The sequence below is a fragment of the Solanum lycopersicum genome, chromosome 7, assembly GCF_036512215.1.
Source record: "Solanum lycopersicum chromosome 7, SLM_r2.1".
Taxonomy (NCBI): domain Eukaryota; kingdom Viridiplantae; phylum Streptophyta; class Magnoliopsida; order Solanales; family Solanaceae; genus Solanum; species Solanum lycopersicum.
This window is the reverse complement of record NC_090806.1, coordinates 53,948,133-53,954,660: the sequence shown is the minus strand read 5'-3', so window position 1 is coordinate 53,954,660 and position 6,528 is coordinate 53,948,133. Positions and strand designations below refer to the sequence as shown.

Here is a 6,528-nt window from a genome sequence, read left to right as displayed (position 1 = left end):
ATTGGATCGACATAAGCAGCCATGAGGTTCAATACATATTAAAACCAGAAATAATATACATTTCAAAGCCATAATAGAGTAAAACCAGCCCTTTAAGACTATAAACTTTCAAAAAAAAAAAAAACTTCAAGTAACTACTGTTTTGTCTCATATCCAACTTAAGACGAGAGAGTAATGGCTTAACAACGAATGTGAAACGAAAATGCCCACACATGATGGCTAAAGAGAAGGACTAAATGAGAAGAACAACAATTTTTAGATTAAAAAAAACATTCCAAAGAAGATACACAACCTCATATGCATTCTTGGGCAATATTCTCGAGTCCATCACTGTAAAGGAACGAGAACATGCTTGAAAGATTTCAAAAATCAATTTAACAGTAATAGACCATATCCAAATCCTATGAACAAAATCGACAGACTTCTCATTCCATTCTCAATCTTCATAGGTGTTTGAAGACGAGCAGCCGACATCAACAACATATATCGACCTTAAACACGAAACAAACTATTCGAAACCAAACGAAACTCTCATCACTATCAAAGATAACTCACAGAGGATATAAAACAAACGAGCAAGAGGAGGAAAAACCAACAGAGAACTTCATGCTTACTGAAACATAACAAGATAAAATGACGAGCGAGTTGAGATAAAAGAAGTTCATCTTGATCGGGGCAGCGAGCTAGAGATGATGCGAGCAGTGGATTTATCTTCACCACACGACTTGAATTCGAATGACAAACAAGAATTGGGCAATGTTTCTGCTTCGAACACGACTTTTGGGTATATATATGTGTGTGTGCGCGCGCGCTTATCTATTTCCTCTCTTAAGCTGCTATAAAAATTTCCTCATGAATAGATTTTCTCTCCAAAAATCCCCCTCAATATAGAATAGATGAGAGTTTATATAGCAGAACTTGGTGCTGAGCAAAAGGGGGAAAACGGGCAGATTTTTGAGAAGGAAACAGGATAAGCTCCAACTCCAAAATTCAAAAATCCCTGGAGGATAAGGTTGCCAGCTAAACCGAGTACAAATCCTCAACGGAACAAACAATCACAGCCATTGAAATGCGAGTGAAGGACGATGGAGAAAGGGGATTTCTCCACCTGGACTGCTCGCGTACGAAGGATGAGGGGGAAAAAGGAGAAAACACACACCCGCGTCTGGCTTTCAGCGATTCTGGACGCTCTCGCGAGTGAGCTCGATCAAATTGGTTCCTTTGCGCGTGAAGGGGAAGAACAACGTACTGTTACCCACGCCTGCCAAGAGTTTTCGCGCGCGAAGAAGAAGAAGAGGATTTGGGTCGGGCCTTAAAGGGAAACAAGGTAAATTTAATGGGCTGGAAAAGGGAATGGGTTTTGGGTTGAGGTGGGCTGGGAATTAAATTAACTTTCTGAAATTTAGTTAAAAGAAAAGAGGAAGGAAACAAAAAGTTGGGCCTGGAAGTTTATTTAGAGAGGGCTGCTGAAATTTGAAAACAAAGAGAAAACTTATTTGGGAGATGGGCTGAAGGAGGATAAAAGGTTGGGCTTGGTAATTAAAGGACAATTGCTGGAAATTGTTAAAGGTATTACAAATTTAGCCAATTTTAATGTAATTGGTCAATTTGACTAAATCTTACAAATAAGATAAATTAATATAACTAATTAACAAGCTTCTTAAGTTTAACAAAAATAAAATAGTCGATTCGGATATGAACTAAGGGTTTAAAATATAATCTAAGTTAATCAAACATCCATACAAAATATTATTATATCTTCTTGATTTTTAAACAATTATATGAATAATTAGGTAAGATATATACGCTAGCTAAAATAATTAAACGACGCTTAACTTTAAACGCGATCAAAATATATTTAACTTATTATTTTATATTATTTATATATATACTAATTTATAAAAAATAATTATTTTAAATTGTTTAAACTCGGGAAGCTCGACAATTAATTACTATAGAGGAGGGTCAAAATTGGGGTGTCAACACTTATGTTACACCAAAGCTCGATGGTTCAAAGATATCAAATCTACCAATTGACCGAGTATATCTGATATATGTTCACTACGGAAAGTTTAAAGGGAAACCTACTTATCCAGATGCAATTAACCCTTGCTTACGAATCACATAATTTTTCATGCATATGTTTTTAAAAATTAGTCTTTCCCTATTCAAGTGGGGGATTGTTGGGTTTTAAAGGTGTGAACAGGAAATGAAGAGTTGTGACTCTCCTGAAGGGTTGTAACTTCGCTGGAGGGTTGTGACATTTATGAAAGGTTGTGTCCTTTCTAAATGTTTGTGACCGATTGAAAGGTTGTGCCTTTTCCAAAGTATTGTGACCTTTCTAGAAGGTTGTCTTCTTTCCTAAGAGTTGTGACCTTTACCTTTTGTTGGCTATAAATAGAGATGTTGACTCTCATTTTTCAACATTGAATTCTTCCCTTCTTTTGCATACATTTCTTACAAAAAAAAAATTGATCATGTCTGTGTGTGTGATTCATTGCCGTCATTTTGAGTTCGCTAAAATTATTGAAGTTTGAGGTACCGCTACTTCTTTAATGGTCAATCCGTTTTATCTTGGGTTGAATTAATCTGCAATCTCGGATACTTGAGGGAATTAAATTTCTTAAGTACACATAGTGAATTCTTTGGACTCGGATATTTTTTTGTGTTTTTATTTCATCTTCTATTATTTTTTCTGATTCGCCAATCTGAATACAGGAGATAACAATTATAACCTATAACATATAACGTATAAACTTTAAAAGATTTAAATCTTGAAAACTTATAACATAAACTCAATTTTTTTTTAAAAAAATAACTTTATTAACTTAATTTACAAACTTACAAGTAAACATTTTTTTTTTAAAAAAAAAACTTAAAATAAATTAAATTAAGTAAAGAGACAAATAAATATTATAAATTTCAAAACTTAAATACTTTATAAATTATTATACTTAGAAAAAAAATATTCACATTTTCGTAATTCATCTAACTCGATCAAAATTATTATTTTTTGAAATAGTTATATATTCCTTCACGTTTATCCCATTCTGTTCCATTTCAGTTCATTCAGATTAGTTCTAGTTCTATCTCTGTATAGACTGGGACAGAATGAAATCGCATTTTCATTCCTATAATTTTGGTCTGATTTATTCTAATATCGATTGGATACCGATTTATTCTGGTCTAGTGGTCTCATTCTGATTCGGTGACCAGTTATATCACTTTGATACTAGTTTTACAACCAGTTAAATGTGAAAAGTGTGTGTAGCACTCTCGTTGGTGACATATCAAAATGACAAATTAAATGAAGACGTGTTACATATATATTGAAAACAATTTTTAAATAACAATTTTAAGGAGAAAAATCGACAAATCACACAATGGCATGTGTCATATTTAAACCCAAATAATTCAGAAAAAAATTAACATATAGTCTACCCAATTATCTTCTCCAGCACCCACCATCCCCAAATCCCTAACCCCATTAGCACCACTCAATCCCCAACACCTATCTCGCATAAATCATTTTCCCCACCACCAAATTCTCAAACCCTCTTCTACCCAAATTATCTTACCCATCAGACCCACCACCCAAACCTCCGCCCCTCTCCCACAAATCATCTTCCACGTCAGTTTTTCGCTCATGGAAGATTCATCTTGTTCAATCTTCCTCAGTTAAATTCTCTATTGTTTCTATATTTTCTTATGATTAATTATAGCTTGATCTACTATAATTTTAGTTATTTTTTTTTAACTAATTACCACTATTGAATCTACTTCTCTTTCAATGATTTTAAGTTTAGGGATATGGTAATATGGGAAAGAAAAAAATATGTAATACTTAAAAAATTGAAAAGTTGAGTTGGAAAAAAAAGTTGCAAAAAATTATAAGTGCAGTGATCTACAAGTCTCACGAACCATAGGATGTCCTAGAAGTTGTAGGAAGGAAGTCGTAAACCTAGAGTGTTGAGTTTTTGTAAGTTCAAGTTTCTGAAGTCTGACCCACGTCTTGATCGAGCGATCCATAGAAATTTAAACAAGACGTAAATGGCACTTGTAGGATGGATTCAAAGATTTGATTTAGGATCTCAGGCCTACAGAAGATAACAACAGGTCATAAGAGGTTTAATGGATCATAAAAAAGGTCTCGTAGAGAGGTTTCAGACTTAGTGTAATTTTAGACTCAAAGTTGAGGACTACGAATGGGATCCACGAATGTAGCAAGGTCGACGACTCATAAAATTGTTTCGTAGAGAGTTGTTCGCACTTTGGGTTTCTAAAGTTGGTTTTACAAATAACCAGTATGAGTGGTAGAAACTTCTACAGACCATAGGTCCGACTTTTAGGACTATACGAGATCTATTTACTAAGGGTATGTGGGTCTTTTCCTATGCATTTAATTGCTAGAATATATCGTTTTGACCCTAATTCTATGATCTGCAACTAACTCTCTATTCTTAAATTAACCTGAACTCTCTCGTTCTCTTGGATTCCCAAAATTCCATCCAAGTTCATCCCTTCTAAATTCTCTCAAGCTTCAAGAAAGAAAGCTAGGGTTCCAAGCTTCAAGGCTTCTTTTTCCTCCATTGCTTTTGGTTTCGATCAACAAATATGTGGGAATTCATTAATGGATGGGACTCAAAAGATCTCCATGTTTCAAATTCAATTTCTTCAAAATTGATTAGGTTTTTATCCAATTTCTCAGGATCTTAAATTTTATGATTCAATTGTTCAATTTTAGTCTTCTTAATTTGATTCAATAATGTCTATTAATTTGTTTCATATGAACTCATGCATTATTCATGATTTTTATAATAAAATTATGAAGATATGAATTTATGAAGAAAATTATTAACTTATGAATGATGTTTTATGAAAATAATACTTTTATGAATTAAGGTTGTTGGTAAGATAAGCATCAATGAAATTGTGGAAGCTTTTTCTCACATATTAAGAAATCATGATGTGGTGAAAGATTTTTCGGCATATGAATGATTCATGATATAAGGAGCTACTTTGATGATTTAAGCTTGAATTAGTAAGTTAATTGTGTTTTTTCATGTATGATGATCTATTTATGAAGATATCTCGTTGAGATTTCCTTGAGATGAAGATTCTCCCATAAGTAGAGGTCAGATCTCTAGAAGCACTCTCTTTGTCCCTAACTATGTGCCCCGTATGATTTCTCTTAGAAAGAAATAATAGTGGATACACCAAAGCTAGAAGTTTAAGGTCATTGCCTTAGCAAGCAAGTACATCTTTTATTAGTATGGAGCAAGACATCGAATTCCATGTTATAATTCACATGGTCTATGTCAATTAATGGTAAATATATCACAAAATGAACTAAGTTACTTTCAAAACATTTATGAAGCTTATATTATGATTTTAAGATGCATTCTTAATGTTCATGATTATAATAATTCTTTAAAGCTTTTACTATGTTTTAGTTTGGTTATGCATATCACATTTCTTTTATGTCTCCTTATGATCATGTTTCATATTTTTATGCATATATTTCATAATTAGTACATTGCATGTACTAATGCATAATTGTGTCTATCACAATTTAGGGTTCCTTTCCTCTCACTCATGGATAGATATGGATTGCTACATACTGTTGTGAATTGGTGAGTCATCATATTCTAAAGGCAAGACCATGAAGACTTTACTTTTGATGTCATTATTTTTGAGACTTTGTATGTGGTGTATGTGTTACGTCACAACCACTCTTGATGTTTAAGATTGGTTGCCAAACCTAATATTTTTTGCACTTATGTTCCTTTCATAATATGAGACTACTTTACCTATTCTATTCTATCTATAATGTTGTGTTATATGCATATCAAGTGACTTGTGTAGGGTTTTTTGGGGTCTTATATGTCATGTCACACCTAGGGTGTACTTTGAGTCATGATGAAATAAAAATAATTAAATAAGCATTTGACACGCTGGTAATGATATGAGTGTATCAGACTCACTATGTCACATTAGAAATAAGTGTCAAACTGGAACAACAGGGGATAACATAAAGATGAACAATATATGTTTAAGGTGTTTAACTAAAAATTGATTTCAATTTTAGGTGGTCACGAATAGATTAGGCCGACGTTAAATAAAAAGGTATTCCCTCCTCTAATTTTACTTGTAAACTTGGGAATTTACACACCCCTTAAAATAATTATTGATATGATTATTTTAACTTAATAATTATATTAATTGATGTTTAGTATAATGTCTTAAAAAATAATTTAAGAAACAAGTAATTATTTGAAATGTCTGCTTTGATCATTTTTTACTTTTGATTTATAAGCTAAAAGTCAAAAATTACAAATTTTAATTTATAGCTTAAAAATCTACTTAAAACATTTCAAAATAAGTCAATTCAAATATGAAAAATATATTATTTTTCTTAATACATACTAAAAGGTTATAAAGAAAAGTGAAAATTGAGTGAACAAGTAAAATATGAGTCTAGTGAGTAACATGTAGTTGTCGTGGTCTTATACTCAAATATCTTTTATA

At 32.3% G+C, this 6,528-nt stretch overlaps 1 long non-coding RNA gene across 1 annotated transcript; it reads left to right on the top strand.

Annotated features, from left to right (window-relative positions):
* The first annotated feature begins 3,331 nt into the window (after positions 1-3,331).
* Positions 3,332-5,821, top strand: LOC109120734 (uncharacterized). The gene is made up of 2 exons (XR_002028145.3): positions 3,332-4,688; positions 5,577-5,821. It is a non-coding gene; the product is annotated as an uncharacterized lncRNA (long non-coding RNA).
* Positions 5,822-6,528: the final 707 nt, after the last annotated feature.